We start from the raw sequence: 17,122 nt of genomic DNA, 5'->3' as shown, positions 1-17,122 counted from the left end.
CTGCTGGCAACAAACAGCCTCATGTTTTGTGGAGATTCCCACCTGTGAGCCCCAGCCATGGAAGCCTGCTGTCCCTGAATGTGCAGGGTGGCCCTGTGACTGCTGAAGGGACCAGTCCTCTTTGCAGTTCTCCAAGCATTCTTTGAAGCCTTGCCTATTGCCACCCATTGTAGCATCTCGGTGCTTCTAGATCCATAGCTGGTCTCTCCATGGAAATAATTCCATTCATTGACCTGCTGCCTGTTTCCTTAGGCAAGGCAAAAGTTTAATTATGCAGACCTGAAGATCTGGGTGCCCTCCAGATGTTTCTGACTGGCTAGCACAGATGTGTGAGCTGGCACTATTGGGGATTTCGGTCCAAAACATCTGGAAGGAACCTGGTGGCCACAAACTGCTTTAAAGAGCCCTGTGGCCTCTCCAAGGCAGGCAGACGTCTCTCCATTCCTGAAGCCTGAACTTCCTTATTGCATCAGCACATTTTGTTATCTGTCACTTGTTCCACAAATTCTATCTTTCCCTTCTGTGCTGGGTGTAGACCCTTACTATTTATTTCATAAAATCTATACACTGCTTGATTGTGGGGGGGAAACAACCCTCAAAAAAGTTTTACAAAGGATAAAACAAATGATCAATAAGAAGGATTAACAATGATTAAAGACTTTTGGAAAATTAAAATAATAATAGACTGAAAACAGCTTAAAACTTGTGTTGCCTTTCTAAATATCTGGGTAGGCTTGTATAAACAAAAAATGTTTTTAGCCAGTGCCATAAAAAGTCCAGGGAAGGCGCCTGTCTGATATCAAGAGGCAGGGAGTTCCAGAGTTTGGGTGCTGCAACTCTCAAAGCTCAAGTTCTTACAACTGTGGCCAGGGCTGTCTTAAGCATATGCGGTGCCAAGGTGAAAAGATCTGCCCAGTGCCCCCCCCCAGCTTGCCCAGTCCCAGGCGCACAGGAGTGCGGAGCCAGCTGGCTGCCTCAGCGTCTTGCTGGCTCGGTCGCCCCCGAACTCGCAGCGCAGAGCTGCCCGCAGAAGAAGAGTCTGCCACGGAGCTCTGACCAACCGGCAGGCTCTTCCCTGGACTCAACTCTCGGGCCTCGGACTCTCGGCCTGGCGCCCCTGAGAGCCTGGCGCCCAGGTGCCCCACACCCCTAGCGCCTATGGGTAAGACGGCCCTGACTGTGGCATCTGCCACAGTGCCAGTTCTGCTGATCAAACCAGTCAGGTGGGTATATATGGGGAGATGCCATCCTGCAGGCAAACTGGTCTCAAGGCATTTAGGCCTTTCTATATGACAGCCATGCCAGTGTAGATCTCTTGAGCGCAGGGGTTGGGTGCTGGCAAGGCCTCACACCTGTCAGCATCCTGCAGCAGCATCCTGCACTAAACTGTAGCTTCCGGATCAAGTGCAAGGGAAGCCCCACATAGAGTAATCCAGCCTTGAAGGAACCAGCGCACAAACTCCTGTGGCCAGGCTCTCCCAGTCCAGGACTTGGTTGTAGCTGTCAAACCAGCTGCAGTTTGAAAATGGCACTTTTACCCACAGAGGCCACCTGAGCCTTCCATGACTGAGCTGGATCCAGAAGCACCCCAGACTGTGAAGCTGCCCCTTTGGGCAGCTAGCTGCTACTGAGCTTGGGGGAACCCCAGGTCTGCAGAAGTAAGGGGGGCAGGAATGCCACACTCCCTAACACTTGGGGGAGGGAAGAACCCAGTGAGCCTGCTCAGAATGCTGGATGGCTGTGGGAGTGGAGAGGAAATCTGGAGGAGGAAATGGAAGTGAGTAACCTAGAAAGATCCCTCCCTCCCTCCTGGAATCCTGAACTGGAGCAGCCCACTGCGCTGCAAAATTTTGTTGCAGGCACCACTTCTCCATTGCTCAGGTACCTTTTCAAGCTGTGTTTATTTTTAAACACCACATCATTTCGTTTTGCATTCTTTGCCAGAGATTAGAAACTAATGTAATGGGGCTGTGAGCCAGCTTAATCGCATCATCTATGTAGCTTTGTCCTACTTCAGTGGGCGGCATCACCAATGTCTTCCATGGGCTGACTAAGAAATCCTTCCCTTGAGAGTTCTAGCCCATTGCATGCTAAGTGCAGGGCCGTCCCCAGCCCCATCCTGGCTCAGAAAGTACCATCAAGGGGAACTCTGTGTGTGTGCCCACAAGAGCATTTCATTGGAGCCAAGCCTTTTCCTGGCTCAATGGAGATGTTGGTTGCCAACCGGGTGCCCAGAAATCTCCGCATAGTTGCAGTTGGACCCATGACAATAGCAAAATGCGGGGAATTTCAAACACTGACCACTGATGCACATAAATATATTACAATAGTGGCTGCCTTATTTCCAATCTCTTTCCAAATAATATTGACCATTAAATCTGCCTTTTACAATGCTACCTCAGTCCATGTTTTCACTCAGGTATCTCCCACAACCCTAAGATCTCTGGGCAGCTGGGAGGGGCAGCAGGTTGGGGGCCTGAAGAGGGTGCTGCCTGCTGCCTCCCTCGCTTTCACCCACCGCCTGCTCCTCTCCAGTCTCCTCATGTCTCCCCCGCAGCCTTCAGGGCACTGACTTCAGGGAGAGAAGCCAGCAGCCCCCCTCCAGCCAGCAGACCAGGTGTCACCCTTCCAAACGCAGACTCAGCCAGGGGGGCAGCAGGCTCTGGGGCCTCTCTCCTGCCAAGGCTCCCAGCCTGTCTGCCCTAATCCTTGTGCTCTCGCTGCATTCCGGTGGGGATTAACTCCCTGCCTTTTGCTCTTGGAAACAGGGCTGGGGTGGCCGCAGAGGGGACTTTGGGAGCAGCCTGGTGGACTGAAGGAGCCAGAGATGGAAAGCCCAGGCAGGTGCCTTCTGCCAAGCAACGCAGGCCCTGGGTCCACTGACAGCTCAGCAGTGCCAGCACTGACTGGCAGCAGCTGTCCAGGGTCTCAGGCCCAGAGTGACCTAATAATGCCAGTTATGCAGCTACCAGTTGTGCTGGTTACTGAGAGGTGAGGGAAAACACACTCTGCATGTTCTCAGAGACACTCCCCTCACTTCCTATTACTCCAGCTGATGGCGGGTTGCGTGCCCAAGACATAGGCCTGGAAGGAGGAGCCTGTGGTGACTCCACCCCAAACATGGCTGGAATAGAGCTCTGCTCACCCTTGACCACGCTGGGCAATGGACAGGATGGGGATCGGACCCCAACTAGAGCTGGGGGACACCCGGGGGTGGAGGAAGGGGGGCGGTGGGGGCAGGCTGTCCCAGGTGTCACCACTGAGGGGAGGTGACAAAAGGCCGGGCGGCACTCACCGTGGGGCCTGGGAGTGACGCGGTGGCTTGGGCGCCCATAGGCTCCGCGCTGCCCAAATGGTCCGCCCACTGCCTCCCCCTCAGCTGTAGGGCGACTGAGTGGGAGGAGGCAGGTAGACTCCTTGGAGGCCCCACGGAGCACCCTGCCCCGGCTTGCCCCACCCTCACCCCTGGGTGCAGGGCACTTGCACTACCCCAGGCGCCCAATCGGCTTGCTCCGCCACTGGGGACACCCAGGCCCGCATCCTGAGCAAAGGCCATTTTGTTTGTTTGTTTGTTTAATTCATGTCTCCACTCTCCTCCAAGGAACTCCAGGTGGTGTGCATGGTTGTCTCCAACTGCTCATTTAATCCCCACAACAACCCTGTGAGGTAGGGGAGGCTGAGAGGTAGTGACTGGCCCAAGGTCACCCTTGAGCCTCATGACTGAGTGCGGATTTGCACCCTGGTCTCTCCCACGTCCCGTTCTGACACTCTAAGCCTTGCACCACACTGACCACAGAAGGAGAAGGAGAACTTTAATCAGACTAGCTGATAGGACTGGGCAAGGCAGGGCTGAGCTTCCCAGCACCTGCCATCACCCAGAAGAGTGCAAAGGGGGGCAGGGGGAGCTGGAAGCAGAACCGCAGACGTGCCCTGATTCACCCACCGCCCCACAGCTCAGTGGCAAAGCAGAAGTCCCCGTGTTCAGTCCCCAACTGGGCTGGGAAAGATTCGTGCCTGAAGCCCTAGAGAGCTGCTGCCAGTCTGTGCAGGTGGAGCAGAGGTCTGACTGGGCATAAGGCGGCTTCACATGTTCCTGAGCCTAGGGGTAGAGCAGCTGCTGGGGCTGCAGAAGACCTCAGGATCTGTCTCCGGTTAGGGGTTGGAAAAGACTCCATGCCTAAAACCCTGAAAAGCCGCTGCTGGCCAATGTCCGCAACTCTGAGCCAGATGGACCACTAAGGCAGCTTCCTATGTTTCTTTTCCACTCCTCCTGACAAAGAATCCTATGAAACTGACAAGCTTGCAAATTCAAGCAGAATCAAGCCTCTTTTAAAACAACAACAAAAAATGGAGGCCAGGTCCCATTTTTAACATTGGCAAGAGGCAATAAAGTGCTGTGGGTGAGGCTGTGATCCCACACAGGCTTACCTGAGAGTAAGCTGCCAGAACTGAGTGGGTCTTACTTCCAGGGAAGAAGTGCGGAGAACTGGGCTGACACTCCCAGTGTGAGAAGAGAAGAGGAGCCCGGCTGGATTCAGCCTTCTGTTCTCCCAGTGGCCCGCCAGGCGCGTAGAAGGACCGGCGCCCGAGCCCCCCCGCCCCTCTGCCCTCCGGCAGCTTCTGGCACCTGGGATTCCAGCCGCGGAGCCAGAGGAGAGCCTGGCCAGCAGCCCTCCAGGAAGGTGTCGAGTCCTCTGTTCAGTCCATCGCTGCCTCCTGCGGGAGCGAGTTCCGCAGATTAGCTAGTACTGTACTTTCTTTTCTGTGTCGCCCTGAATGGTCCGCGAGTTGGAGAGGGAGGAGAGCTTTCCTGTTCTCCACGCCAGGCAGAATTTTAGAGACTCCTCTCGCCTTTCCTAAACTGCAAAGTCCCCACCGCTGCCGCCTCGCGTCCTAGGGAAGCCCCGTCGCGGATCGGGTCTTGCTTCCTTCCGAGCAAACGCTCCGAGGGCGGAGGACGGGACCCAGGCGTCCGGCGCCCCCCTGCGCGCCCGGCTCACGTGGGATGCAGAGAGGAGGAGGAGGCGCTGCCCGGAGGAGGAGGATGGCCCGCCCGTCCGGGGGGCGGAAGGTCAGGCAGGCCGGCCGGCTGCCTGCGCGGTGGGCAGACCTGGCGACGGCTCCTCCGGCGCGGCTCCAGGTAGGGGATCGGGGCCACCGCCCTTCCCCCGGGGGGGGGCTGGGGGCGGGTCCCTCTTGCTTTAGCCAAGGCGGGGTGGGGGGTGGGGTGGGTCAAGCCCCTGCCCCTCCCCCACCGCGCATTCCCGGGCTGGGCGCCCCCGACCCTCTCCAAGCCTTGAAGGCGCGTGAATGGGAGCCCCGGAGGAGGAGATAGGGCCCGATCCCCGGACGCAAAACTTTACGTTCGAGCCTTGGCCACGTGCCAGCCTGGGGACCTGAGCTGATGGCGAGCCAAGTGCCCTCTGCACGCGCTCAGAGGCAGCGTCTCCAAGGGAAGCCCTCTACCCGCTCTTGAAAGGGGAGGAGAGCCCCGCGGTTGGGAAGGACTAGGAGGACCCCTGCTCTGATCCAGCCCCCCCTGCTCTTCTTAGAGTCTTCCTGTTCACACGTGCTGCTCTTCTGACCAAGCTAACCCTGCTGGCTCATTTAAGCCACACCACAACCCTGCCAGGTAGGCCAGGCTCACTCAGGGTTGAGTGAGGATTTGAATCCGGGTCTCTCCCAGGTCCATCCCTCTAACTGACACAATACACAGCTATGGAAGACTAGCGGATGGTTTGTGTAGAGAAATGGTGTCTGGTATCTGGGTGTCCAGATTGTGCCTCTGTCTTTTAAAGATCCCACCCCCCTGGGCCACACACGTGCCTGGGAGGGGATGAAGCCTTTGCAAGCCAAGCATGGCTTTACTTCTTCATGCAGTGCATAGTGGAACTACGGAACTCCCTCCCACAGGAGGCAGTGACGGCCACCAACTCGGATGGCTTCAAAAGAGGCTCAGACAAATTCATGGAGGAGGAGACGGTGCCGGTGGCGCCTGGTGGCCAGGATGACTCTGCTCTGCCTGCGCAGCTGGAGGCAGCCATGCTTCTGAATCCCAGTGGCTGGCAAGCCCAGGAGGGGAGGCGGCTCCTGTGACATCTTCGCCTCTCTTATTCAGCCCTGTCTACACCGAGCGGCAGTGGCTGTCCAGGGTTTCAGGCAGGAACCTGAGACCTTCTGCGCACAAAGCAGATGTTCTGCCACTGAGCCACAGACCTCCCTTATTCATGTTCATTCAGGAATAAACTCAAATGGGAATTTACTTCCAAATAAGTTTGCATAGTATTGTGGTGGTGTTTTTTCTGTATGTTTTTTTTTTAAAAATACATATATTTTAAAACAACAACAATCCTGTGTGCTTTTGATCCAAAAGCTTTGATATTTCAGTTTTGCTTTCTGTTAAAATCATTAAAAAATTATTTCAGAATATGTGGGGGGTTTTCTCCAATTTTTATTTTTGCCATGAAATATAGAATTATAGATTTGTGGAGTTGGAAGGTACCCTGAGGGTCATTTAGTTCAGCCCCCTGCGATGCAGAAATATCGACTAAAGCATCCATGACAGATGGCCACCCAAGCTCTGCGTAAAAACCTCCAAGGAAGGAGAGTCCAGAACCTCCTGAGGGAGTCCATTCTATGCCAGTTTATAATGAAACCCAAGAGGACATGGTCACTTCCTCTAAAGTTTCTGAGTACTTCCACTTCATCCATCAGTCCCTCCTTGTTGGTGAGGACCAGGTCCAAGATAGATGATCCCCTTGTTGCTTCTTCGACCTTCTGGGAAATGAAATTGTCAGTGAGGCAATGGAGGAATTTGTTGGAATCTTGGCAGAGTATGTGTTCCAACAGATATCGGGATAGTTGCAAGTCTCCCATGCTTACTACATCATTCCCTTTTGAAAAAAAGCTAACACTACTCTAGGCTGCATTTGTACAGTAGACAAATGAAGAGAAGTCATCATCCCACTCTATTCTCCCTTGGCAGTACTGTGTCTAGTTCTGGGTACCACAATTTAAGAAGGATGTTGACAAGCTGGAATGTGTGCAGACGAGGGCAACTAAGATGATCAAGGGTCTGGAAACCAAGCCTTAGGAGGAATGGTTGAAGGAGGTGGGTTTGTTTAGTCTGCGAAAGAGGAGGCTGAGAGGAGCCATGATAGCTATCTTCAAATATTTTAAGGGCTGTCATATGGAGAATTGTTTTCTCCTGCTCTGGAGGATAGGACTCAAACAAGTGGTTTCAAATTACAAGAAAGGAGATTCCGACTAAACATTCAGAAAAACTTTCTGATAGTAAGAGCTGTTCTATTATCCATTATTATCTCTTGAAAGGCATTCTGCCTGCGTCGTGGTGTTCCCTGACAGCAGTTCATTACGTTGATTATTTCTTGTTTATGGATTTATACATACATTATATAATGATGTTTATGATTTGTAAATTTTGGATTATATTCTAACTTCTACTAATAATACATTTACCATACTTATTAGCCATGTGTTGCGGCTGTATTTGAGCAGTAAGAGCTGCTCAGCAGTGGAACAGACTCCCACGAGAGGTTGTGGCCTCTCCTTCCTTGGTGGTTTTTAAGCAGAGGTTGGATGGCCCTCTGTCGTGGATGCTTTAGCTGAGATTCCTGCATTGCAGGGGCTTGGACTAGGGGTCCCTTCCAACTCTATGATTCTATGAATGTTTGGTAATCTCTGCTCTCTCTGCTCCACTGAAAAATTCCTCATCTAAGCCAGTAGGTCAAAGTGTGGATTGACAGGCCTCCAGTTTCTGGAAGCTGCACCTTCTCTTCCAGCAAGGCAGCCAGCTTGGGTTTACTGCAGGTGTCGCTTGGCACATTCTCCGGCAGGAAGAGAAACGACATGGGCGATCGCTGTGGTTGTTTCCTCGCCGTCCTTGTCTCCTGGTCCTATGTGCTCCGTGAGGTTGCTTCATTTCAGTTCAGGCAGTATGAAGGAAGTGAGGCTTGCTGGGGGAGCCGGCAGGAGTCAGGGTCAGGTGTGGGGCTTTTGCTACAGGGTAGGCTTTGTGGGGAAAGCAGCTCCTTTCCTGAGGGGACATATCAGGAAGTGGGTGGAGCCGCCCTCGGTGTGTTCCTACATGCCCCCATAGAAGCAAGGAGTGGTCTAGAGTTCTCTGAGTTGCCACAGATGATTCCATTTGCAGGTGGAGTCAACATTCCTTAGGACTGGAGCTAAATGCTGATCTCCTCTGAGAGACTTTGGCAAATCTTCTCCCCCCCCCCCACTTTGGACGCATTCCTGGTTCCTTGGAATGACGCTTGCAGGAGTCACATTTATTCAGCAACAGCAGAGCAACTAGCAAGAAGCCGGCTTTGGTGGTCCTGTGTGGCACTTGGGAATGAGATTTTGGCCGCAGGGAAACTGAGGCAAGGAAGACATCTCTGTTTGGTGTGTGGGGCCAGCCTCCTGACATTTAGGTAAGCACAAGTGGGGCAGATTTGGGAAGGGGAGAGGGACTCTGTTGAATCCTGGATGGGATGGGGGTGGGCCAGCTATAACTGTTATCAAACAGTGGAATCTCAAGTGGCAAAGTCATCTTGCATGCCAGGAGTCTTGGATGCTATCCAGCATCCTGCTTCTGTAAGGAATCTCGAGAACAGAAGTGTAGAGTCCAGATCAAGGGAAGTCATAGTCTCACTCTTTTCTTCCTTGGTCGGACCACACCTGGAGTACTGTGTCCCATTCTGGGTGCCACAATTTAAGAAGGTTGTTGACAAACTGAAACATGTTCAGAAGAGAGAGACCAAGATAATTAAGGCTCTGGAAACCAAGCCTTATGAGGAACGGTTGAAGGAGCTGGGGATATTTAGCCAGGAGAAGAGGAAACAGAGAGGAGATATGATGGCTATCTTCAAGTATCTTAAGGGCTGTCACATGGAGGATGGCGCAAGCATGTTTTCTCCTGCTCTGGAGGATAGGACTCAAACCAATGGCTTCAAATTACAAGCAAGGAGATTCCGACTAAACATTAGGATAAACTTTCTGACAGTAGGAGCTGTTTGGCAGTGGAACAGACTCCCATGGGAGGTGGTGGAATCTCCTACCTTGAAGGTCTTTAAGCAGAGGTTGGATGGCCCTGTGTCCTGGATGCTTTAGCTGAGATTCCTGCATTGCAGGGGGTTGGACTAGATGACCCTAGGGGTCCCTTCCAACTCTATGATTCTATGAATGTTTGCTGTAGGAAGGTATCATCCAGGCATCAATGCAGTCTTGGAGGTCTATAGCAGACACCCACAGTAAGGTCAGCGTTGTTCCTCTCCTACAATTTTTACCCATATACTCCGAGTCTGCCTTCCATGCTCCAGGTCATAGAAGTATTCACAAGTGTACACCAGTGTGTTATGAGGTCTGCAACCACTGTCCTTGCTCATCTGGCCCAGAAGCGGTGTCTGAGGTGAGCTCCAGTGACACAGCATGGCTCCTGGCAGTCCTGCTTCTGTGCGCCACGTTCCTCCAGGGGTTCATCTCCTGCACTGCGCAATCTTCCTTCTCCCTAGCGGCACCCCCTCCTGCGCTGCTGTTCCAGGACAGCCCTCTCTGCTCTATTGAGAAATTCCTCATCTAAGCCAGTAGGTCAAAGTGTGGATTGACAGGCCTCAAGTTTCTGGAAGCTGCACCTTCTCTTCCAGCAAGGCAGCCAGCTTGGGTTTACTGCAGGTGTCGCTTGGCACATTTTCTGGCAGGAAGAGAAATGGCACGGGCGATCGCTGTGGTTGTTTCCTCGCCATCCTTGTCTCCTGGTCCTACGTGCTCCATGAGGTTGTTTAATGTTTTAGTTGAGACTCATTCTTTTCAGGGGGTTGGACTAGATGACCCTCGGTGTCCATTCCAACTCCACAATTCTATGGTTCTAGGAGAGCTGGGCTTGAGTTTTGCTGCCAGCTCGGCTTGGCCTCCTGTTCCCCCATCACTACAGCTGGTGTAGCAAAGATCACAAGCTGTGAATTGGGAGACCTCCAGTTCAATTCTCACCTCTGCCAAAACTCCTAGGAACCTGCCTTGCACTGAGTGAGACACTGGTCCCTCCAGCTCAGCACTTCCTGCACTGGCTGGCAGCAGCTCTCCAGGGTGTCCAGCAGGGTTCTCTCTGGAGATGCTGGGGCTTCCTGCAGGCAAACGGAGGCTCTAACAAGGAGCAAAGTCCTTCCCCATCTCATGAGGTGACCCTGCAGAAGCTTTGCACCCCCCTCAGCCCCCCACCCCCAATATCTTATTTAAATCATAAGAAATTTGTGGAAATGCTTCAAACACACACAAACGGATAAGTGGTTGTTAATAATTAATGTTTGTTTATATCCATGAGAGAATAACCTGCCTGTGCAATATTTGGGGGATTGGACACCCCTGCCCCATACTTGTCAAGCTTTTCCACAGAGGTTTGAGTGTCTGAACTTGTAAAATGGTGGATTCTACCTTTTGCCATTGATGGTTGTGAATGAGTTATACAGAATGAACTTATTAAAAAAAAAACAGAGCACACCAGCCTAGGGGTTGTGGGCGGGGGAACATTCCGTTCTCTCTGGATGAGGGGAGGGGGATTCGAATCAGTTCACATTTAGCGGTGAACCTACCTATTTCACAATTTCTGAAATGATCACAATGATTGCAGTGCAGTTCTCCAGCAAAGCAGTGTGTACCAAAATGTCTATATCGGTAAAATATGCATCTATGTATACTGGTGAAAATAGCATGCAAAAATTGTATTATTTGAGGGGAAATTGCTTCAGAAATGTGTATATTAGATAGAAGTGCATACAAAAATGAGTTTATTAGGATAAATTTGCAGTAAAATGCTGAATTTTCATGAGGACTTAAAAAATAATAATATGCAACTGAATTTCAGATGGGCAAAATGAGGAACAGAGGAAGTGGACAGATCTGCTCATCCGTACTTTTGACACCCCTTCCCATATGTCAAATCATGACCTTAAGTGCTTAAAACTAGATTTAATGTCACACCCATCACCACAGCCCCACAGGCAGGTTACAGCTATAACCATTTTACAGATGGGGAAGTGTGCACTGTGAATTCCAAAAAGTCAGGACCTGAACCCAGGTCCCCTCAGTTCCAAGTTTGGTGTATACAAGCAGGCAGGCAGCACTTTCAGTGAGGAGTTTGAAAGAGCGCTCACAGAAGGGTCACAGAGCACCTGGAATTTGCGCACACATTTTATTGCATTCCTCAGGGTTTGAAGAAGGATTAAGGGTGGCTGGCGCCATAATAAGTAAACTCTAGTTCATTGGGCTGGGCATTCACTATTGCAGTAAGTTCAATACGAGGTTGGTTGGTATTCCTCTCAATGTTTCCCATGTTAAGTTGCCTCTTTTCCATCTAACTCCACTTCTGACACTTGATTTAGGCAGCTGCACAAAAGTTACGTTTTTCCTCTGCAGAAATGACCTCTGTGTAGGAAACATTGTGGAGCATCTGTGGCCAGCTTAGTGGCCTCCAGACATTTCAAGCTACACCCAGAGTTGGGGCCCAAGCTGGCGAAGATGAGTGAGGGCTGCAGCTTGGGGGCTGAGCACCAGCTTGGGACGGCAAATGAAAGAGGTGGCAGGATAGACGCTGATAAAATGATGCCTGGCAGGAAGGAAGTGGATAGAGAGTTTTCTCCTTCTCTCATAATGCTAGAAATCGGTTCAAAAACCTCCAAGGAGGAGAGTCTGCCACATTCCACTGTGGAACAGCTCTTACTCTCAGAAAGTTCTCCCTAAGGTTTAGTCTGAATCTCCTTTCTTGTAACTGGTTCAGGTCCCACCTTCCAGAGCAGGAGAAAACAAGCTTGCTCCTTCCTCCATGAGACATCGCTTCAGGTATGTGAAGGTGGCTATCCATCCTGCCCCCTCTCAGTCTTCTCTTCTTTGGCTTAGCCATCCAGGCCAGGCCCAGTGGAAGCAGCCTTCCAGGCTGGCCGGCCAGGGACTCCTGCAGGGGTGCGTTAGGACCCCTCCTTCTCTGATGAATAGATTTCTGCTGCTTCTCCCATCCTGTGCTGCCAGACGTTCAGCCCGATGAAGTCACTGCCTATGGTGACTCCCTGGCGAAGCTCAGAACCTCCCTGTTTGCTCTGGGCTGTTGCCTCCCTCCCTCCCTCCCTCCAGGCTGCTGTCCTGGAGCTGGAGAACAGAGCCTGGCTCTGTGCAGCTGGACATGAGGGCTGAATCCCCAGACCTGTGAAATTCTACAAACGGCTTAAGCAAACAGGACGGTCAGGAGGAGGGGAGAGGGGGACGGGGAGGCCAAACTGAATCAGTCCCTTGTGCTGCCGTCACCTCAGCAGGCCGGTTCTCCTGCCTATGGGGCTGAGCAGGCAAACTCCGCCTGGGGCAGCGCTCCAATCACTGCCTCCCTCTGGAGCAGGCCACTTCTCTGGGACTTTGACCACTCCACTGGGATGCTGCCTGCCCCACCTCAGCCCTCCCTGTCCCTCGCACTGGAGGGTGCCCCCTCAGATACACACCCGCCTTCCCCACACCTGGTGCCCTCAAGCTGCTTTGGGAGACAGCTCCTAGCAGGAGCACCCCAGCACCCAGATGACGCTGGGGCTGAGGGCAACATAGTCATTGAGTTGGGTGGGACCCCAAGGGTCATTCAGTCCAACCCCCTGCAATGCAGGGATCTGGAGGCTGCCAGGTTGGGGGCGGCCGATATAGACAGGCTGCCTGCCTTTAAGTGCCCAAGTTGCTTGGTTTTGAGTTTTGTAGTCTGTTTCCGCTTTTATAAAAAGAAAGAAAGAAAGAAAGAAAGAAAGAAAGAAAGAAAGAAAGAAAGAAAGAGAAAAGATAAGGGCAGAAGATCATGTCTGAATTGACACTGGGGTAGGATTCCGTTTTCAGGGCATCTGAAAGCCCCTACGTCTTATTGGTTTATTCAGCTGTGATTCCTGCACTGCTGGGGGTTGGATTAGATGACCCCTGAGGTCCCCCTTCCAACTCCAGTTCTGTGATTCTGCTTTAATGATTGTATTTGTATCCTGCCTATTTTGTCCAAGGAGCACATGGTAGAGTACCTGGTTCTCCCTGATCCTGTGGGGCAGGTGAGGCGAAGGGGGGCAGTGGCTGGCCTGAGCTTCAGGTTCAAGGGGCTTTCGAACCCTGGTCTCTCCCAGGCCCTAGTCTGACATGCTGAATACTACGCCACTTTTTGGAAGCATTGGTCCAGCAGCCCCACCCTCCATCTTTCCACACCCTCCATTCTCAAACAGAAACTCTCTAGGGAAGATGATCCCCAGGCAGAGACTGAAGGGCTGGGAGTTGCAGGCTGCTTTCAAGATCCATCATAAACCTTACTATTTCTTTTGATTTGATTAAATATTTGGATTCCGCTTTTCCAACAACAAATGTTGAGTTCAAAGCTTTTTAATGTTTTTAATGTTTGATGTTTTATCGTGTTTTTAATATTCTGTTGGGAGCTGCCCAGAGTGGCTGGGGAAACCCAGTCAGATGGGCGGCATACAAATAATGAAATTATTATTATTATTATTATTATTATTATTATTATTATTATTATTATGGCTCCCAATAGTCACAACAGCAGCAGCAGCAAAAAGCAGCAAACATTGCAAGCAGGGTAGCAGAAAAACAAAGCAGACAACAACAGCACATTCATTGGAACAGTTAATGCAATTCAATAAAGTCATGGTAATTCAAAATATCGGAAAGAGCTTCTGAGCACCAGCCCCGAGGCAGGGGACACCCTCTCTCTTCTGATATGTGGCTTTGCCTCCTACAAAAGCCGTCCCCTCCCACCATGGGGACGCCAACTTCTTCCAGCCGAGGGGCAGCCAGTCCAGAACGTTGTTAGCTGTACCACGCTATTAGGCTCCGCCACGGCCCAGCCCCAGAGCCCCCGGGAGGCAAGCCAGGCTGGAAATAAGCAGCAACGCTCCTCCTGGCCTGTGTCCCTCTGATGTGGTCTCCCGCCCCTTGTGGTTCTGTGGGCTGAATGGAGGGAGCCGCCTCCCATCTGACCATTGGCAACCCTGTCTGTTTTCTGGATTGCTTTCTATAGTAACACGGGTGGAGACCCAGCTGCAGGCTGCCGTTAACCAACCCCCCATGTGTGCTTCTAGGCTATCACCAGCAGGAAAAATAGCACAGAAATCTCTGTCCCGCTATAAAGCCTGTGTGGTGTAGTGGTTTGAGTGGCAGACTAAGGGCTGGGAGGCCAGGGTTCGAATCCCCACCCAGCCACGAAGCTCACGGAGTGTCCTTGGGCTGGCCATTGCCTCTCAGCCTAGCAGACCTCACAGGGCTGTTGTGAGGATAAACCGGGGAGGAGTGGGGCATCTACCAGAGTCACATCTAGCAATATGGGGTGGCACCTTTCCTAAATTCCCTGTCCTGAAGGGGAAGGGGAGGGGGCATTTATTGGAATTAATGTACCTTCTTAAAATCAATGAAACACGTTTTGTAGACCAAGTGGAGAGGAGGAGAACTATGCATTCCACCTTGATAGTTTATAAAATGATGCCCTGGAGAGATTTGAGAGAGAGAGAGAGAGAGAAGTCCCCTCCCCCCTAACCCTAGAACTTGTGGGCATCCCATGAAGTCGAATGTTGAAAGATTCAGGGCAGATTAAATAAAGTGTATAGTTTAACCATGGAACTCACAGCAGCGATGGGCCACCAGACTGGACAGCTTCATGGAGTCGGGGCGCCAGTGGCGCCTGGCCACAATGGCTGTGGTCTGCCTCCAGCAGTGCTCTTGTGTTCGAGTCCTGCTTATGGGCTTTCCATCGGGGCATCTGGCTGGCCCTATGAGAACAGAGTGCCAAACTGGCCTGATCCAGAAGGCTCTTCTTACTTTCTTACGATTTCTATGCCCAAACCAAAATATGGTCACCATGCACCCCTGTTTCTAAGTGGTGAGGTTTCTGAGGGGTGGCGGCCTGTGCCTTGACTTTGGTGTCCTTGGAAGGAAGGTGACTGGAGGCTGATGTTGTTTCTGTGATATTAGGCATTATTCGCATATCTGTCCAGGCTGTGCTTGAGATGGAAGGTTCAATAGCATCAACACTCCTAATTGATCCTGCTCTACACTCAACACCACGACTTGTTGCGGAGAGCAAGTTTCAGAGGGCAAGTCAGGCCACTGTCTGGTTTGGGACTGTTTTTCCACGATTCTCCTCCAGCCATTCTCCTCCAGACATGCCTGCTTCTGGAAGGATCTCCAGCCATTTAGTATCTGTGGCAACACATTAGCTGTCCGTGGCCATCTCTTGAGTTATCCAGAAGCTCATTCTCCAAAACACTGTGTGTCTGTGCAAGGCTAAAGTGGTCCACCTGGTATGACCTCTTCAGTGGACTTTTTTTGCAACAAAAGTCACAAAATTGGGGTAGGTAGAAGGCCCCCAAATCCATTTAATGTAAACTCAATATCATTACTGTATTTAGTTTTTTTGGACAACAGTAAAATGTGAAAAAACAGAGCAGGTTCTTGCCAAGTGGAATGCATAGTTGCAAATGAGGAATTATTAGATCGAACCTGGGAGGAAGGCAGCTTAGTCTGGGAACCCAGGTGAGGAACTACGCAGTCACAGGGACAAAGTGTGTTCTTGGACAAACAGGGCGAAGCCTCTTCTCAAATTCTGAGCAAGAATATATAACAGATTCCCAGAAACACTCCAACTGAAAGCAGAACAACCCGGCATCAAACTTATGTGACTATTTGTCACCAGATCAGAACTGACACTGGAACAATGGTCACTGACCCCTGGCCCCAGAGGTGGCGTGGGGAGGCTCCGTGCCTCTTTTCACCAGACAAATATGGGGTGGGGCCTGTGTGCGGTCAGGACCCCGTGTCAGGCAGGTTGGGAAGCAGTCCTGGAAAAGGCTGGTGGCAAAAAACTCTCCAAGTGATCGTCCAATGAGCCTGAATCGCTCAGCTTCCATCAAATTTCCGATATTTGGCTTCAACTGCTAATTTCAAGTTAAGGATATGTAAAAACAGCAGCAAGACTGAGATAAAGAGAGAGAACTGTGTGGTTATATGCACTGTTGCACTTATTCCATTCTCAAGCAGCAGAATTTTAAAAAAATCTGACGGGGGAAAAACAGGCAGCCCATAAATATAGTAGGGATTTCTGCATGCTGTGGGAGTGTCTAGGCATATATTGGTTCCTAAATATATATTTTAAACCCCTAAAACTGCCCAGCAAAGACCCATGTTCAGTGACTTCTAAGATCTGTGGAATATTAAGGATGGAGCGCAGGGGAAAGCAAAAATAAAATACAACTGCAGCACGCCAGTCTCCGAGTGCTGGGAGACTCCAGGAGTTCCTGCACTTTCCCCAGGGTTGGGTTTCCTTGGAAAGAAGGTGAACATGGTTTTATTCACTCAGATGCAATCTGAGGACAGGATGGAGGGGTATAGCAGATCCCACCTCTGTATACCAAAGAATCATAGAATCATAGAGTTGGAATAGACCACAAGGGCCATCGAGTCCAACCCCCTGCCAAGCAGGAAACACCATCAGAGCACTCCTGACATATGGTTGTCAAGCCTCTGCTTAAAGACCTCCAAAGTAGGAGACTCCACCACACTCCTTGGCAGCAAATTCCACTGTCGAACAGCTCTTACTGTCAGGAAGTTCTTCCTAATGTTTAGGTGGAATCTTCTTTCTTGTAGTTTGGATCCATTGCTCCGTGTCCGCTTCTCTGGAGCAGCAGAAAACAACCTTTCACCCTCCTCTATATGACCATCCTTTTATATATTTGAACATGGCTATCATATCACCCCTTAACCTCCTCTTCTCCAGGCTAAACATGCCCAGCTCCCTTAGCCGTTCCTCATAAGGCATCGTTTCCAGGCCTTTGACCATTTTGGTTGCCCTCCTCTGGACATGTTCCAGTTTGTCAGTGTCCTTCTTGAACTGTGGTGCCCAGAACTGGACACAGTACTCCAGGTGAGGTCTGACCAGAGCAGAATACAGTGGCACTATTACTTCCCTTGATCTAGATGCTATACTCCTATTGATGCAGCCCAGAATTGCATTGGCTTTTTTAGCTGCCGCGTCACACTGTTGGCTCATGTCAAGTTTGTGGTCAACCAAGACTCCTAGATCCTTTTCACATGTACTACTCTCAAG

General features: G+C 51.1%; 2 protein-coding genes across 5 annotated transcripts in view; one reads left to right on the top strand and one right to left on the bottom strand.

Moving 5' to 3' along the window:
* LOC308572488 (putative CENPB DNA-binding domain-containing protein 1) overlaps positions 1–17,122 on the bottom strand; it is a 258,614-nt gene that overhangs the window by 1,239 nt on the left and 240,253 nt on the right. The window lies entirely within an intron of this gene.
* TRPV4 (transient receptor potential cation channel subfamily V member 4) overlaps positions 5,042–17,122 on the top strand; it is a 53,828-nt gene continuing 41,747 nt past the window's right edge. For 2 of the 4 annotated variants that reach the window (XR_014001769.1, XM_081168505.1), the window contains exon 1: positions 5,054–5,140. The gene's annotated coding sequence lies outside the window, so the exon portion shown is untranslated. Of the gene's footprint in view, positions 5,141–5,552; positions 5,633–8,173; positions 8,448–17,122 lie in introns of all 4 variants that reach the window. The other 2 variants (XM_081168506.1, XM_081168508.1) reach the window with 2 other exon arrangements.

The sequence above is a fragment of the Podarcis bocagei genome (assembly GCF_964188305.1).
Source record: "Podarcis bocagei genome assembly, chromosome: 13".
In the NCBI taxonomy this organism is placed as follows: domain Eukaryota; kingdom Metazoa; phylum Chordata; class Lepidosauria; order Squamata; family Lacertidae; genus Podarcis; species Podarcis bocagei.
The sequence above is the reverse complement of the archived record's forward strand: the minus strand, read 5'-3'. Positions and strand labels throughout refer to the sequence as shown.